The following is a 2774-nucleotide window of genomic DNA, read 5'->3' as shown; positions in this document are numbered from 1 at the left end:
GAGGAGGATGAGGATGAGGATAAGGATAGGATGAAGATGAGGATGTGGATAGGATGAGGATGAGGATATGATTAGGATGAGGATGAGGATAGAATGAGAGTGAGGACGAAGATAGGATGAGGAAGAGGATGAGGATGAGGACGAGGATATGATGAGGATGAGGATGAGGATGAGGATAAGATGGGGATGAGGATGAGAATGAGGATGAGAATGAGGATAAGATGAGGAGGAGGAGGAGGAGGAGGATAGGATGAGGATGAGGATTGGATGAGGAAGAGAATGAGGATGAGGATAGGATGAGGATGAGGACGAGGATAGTATGAGGAAGAGGATGAGGATTGGATGAGGATTTGGATTTGGATAGGATGAGGTTGGGGATGAAGATGAGGATGAGTATAGGATGCGCATGAGGATGAGGACGAAGATAGGATGAGGATGAGGATAGGATGAGGATGAGGATGCGGATGAAGATATAATGAGGATGAGGTCGAAGATAGGGTGAGGATAGAATGAGGATGAGGACGAGCATAGGATGAGTAAGAGGATGAAGATGAGGATGAGGATTAGGATGAGGAGGAGGAGGAGGATGAGGATGAGGAGGAGGAGAGGATGAGGATAGGATGAGGATGAGGATGACGATAGGAAGAGGATGAGGATAGGATGAGGGTAGAATGAGGATGAGCATGATGATAGGATGAGGATGAGGATAGGATGACGATGACGATGAGGAGGAGGATGAGGTTGAGGATGAGGATAGGATGAGCATGACAGTGAGGATGAGGATGAGGATGAGGATGAGTATAAGGATTAGGATAGGACGAGGATGAGGATGAGGATAGGACGAGGATGAGGATGAGCATAGGACGAGGATGAGGATGAGGATAGGACGAGGATGAGGATCGGACGAGGATGAGGATCGGACAAGGATTACGATGAGGGTGAGGATGAGGATTAGGATAGGATGAGGATGAGGATGAGGCTAGGATGAGTATATGAGGATGAGGATGAGGAGGTGGATGAGGATAAGGATGAGGACGAGGAGAAGATGAGGAAGAGGATGGGGATGACGATGAGTATGAGGATGAGGATAGGATGAGGATAGGGATAGGGATAGGATGAGGATGAGGATAGGATGAGGATGAGGATGAGGACTTGGATAGGATGAGGATGAGGATAGGATGAGGACGAGGATGAGGATGAGGACGAGGATTTGGATAGGATGAGGATGAGGTTGAGGATATGATGAGGATGAGGATGAGGATGAGGATGAGGACGTGGATAAGATGAGGATGAGGATGAGGTCGAGTATAAAACGAGGATAAGCACGGGGATGAGGATGAAGATGAGGGAAGGATTAGGAGGAGGAGGAGGATAGGATGAGGATGAGGATGAGTATGAGCAAAGGACGAGGATGAGGATGAGGACATGATTAGAATGAGGACGAGGATTGGATGAGGAAGAGCATGAGTATGAGGATGAGGATGAGGATGAGGATGAGGATGAGGATGAGGATGAGGATGAGGATGAGGATGAGTTTGAGTATGAGGATGAGGATAGGATAAGGAAGAGGATGAAGATGAGGATGAAATTGAGGATGAGGATGTGGATGTGGATGAGAATGAGGATGAGGAGAAGGATAGGAAGATAATAGGATGAGGATGAGGACGACGATAGGATGAGGATGAGGATAGGATGAGGGAGAGGATATGATGAGGATGAGGACGAGGTTAAGGATAAGGATAGGATGAGGATGAGGGGAGGATGAGGAGGAGGAGGAGGAGGAGGAGGATGAGGATGAGGATGAGGATAGGATGAGGATGAGGATCAGGATACGATGAGGATCAGGATAGGATGAGAACGTGGATAAGATGAGGACGAGGATAGGAAGAGGAAGAGGATGAGGATCAGGATAGGTTGAGGGTGAGGATGAGGACGAGGAAAGATGACGATGAGGATTAGGATGAGGATCTGGATCGGATGTGGATGAGGATATGATTAGGTTGAGGGTGAGGATGAGGATGGGGATGAGGATAGGATGAGGTTGAGGACGAAGATAGGACGAGGAAGAGGATGAGGATGAGGACGAGGATAGGATGAGGATGAGGATGAGGATGAGGAGGAGGATAGGATGAGGATGAGGATGAGGATGAGGAGGAGGATAGGATGAGGATGAGGATGAGGAGGAGGATAGGAAGAGAATAGGATGAGGATGAGGACGACGATAGGATGAGGATGAGGATAGGATGAGGGAGAGGATATGATGAGGATGAGGATGAGGTTGAGGATGAGGATCAGGACGTGGATAGGAAGAGGATGAGGACGTAGATAGGATGAGGATGAGGATGAGGGTAGGATGAGTATGAGGATGGGGATGAGGATAGGATGAGGTTGACGATGAGGAGGAGGATGAGGATGAGGATTAGGATAGGATGAGGATCGGGATAAGGATGAGGATGGGGATGAGGATAGGATAAGGATAAGGATGAAGGTAGGATCAGGAAGAGGATGAGGATGAGGATATGATGAGGGTAGGATGTGGATGAGGATGAGGTAGAGAATGAGGATAGGATGAGGATGATGATAGGATGAGGATGAGGACGAGGAGGAGGATGAGGATGAGGATGAGGATTAGGATAGGACGAGGATGAGGATTAGTATAGGATGAGGATGAGGGTGAGGATGAGGATGAGGATGAGGATAAGATTAGGATGAGGGTAGGATGAGGATAAGGATGAGGAAGAGGATGAGTATGAGGATGAGGATAGGATGAGGAT

Source organism: Lupinus angustifolius, chromosome LG02 (genome assembly GCF_001865875.1).
Source record: "Lupinus angustifolius cultivar Tanjil chromosome LG02, LupAngTanjil_v1.0, whole genome shotgun sequence".
Lineage (NCBI taxonomy): Eukaryota > Viridiplantae > Streptophyta > Magnoliopsida > Fabales > Fabaceae > Lupinus > Lupinus angustifolius.
Note: the sequence above shows the minus strand (reverse complement) of the source record.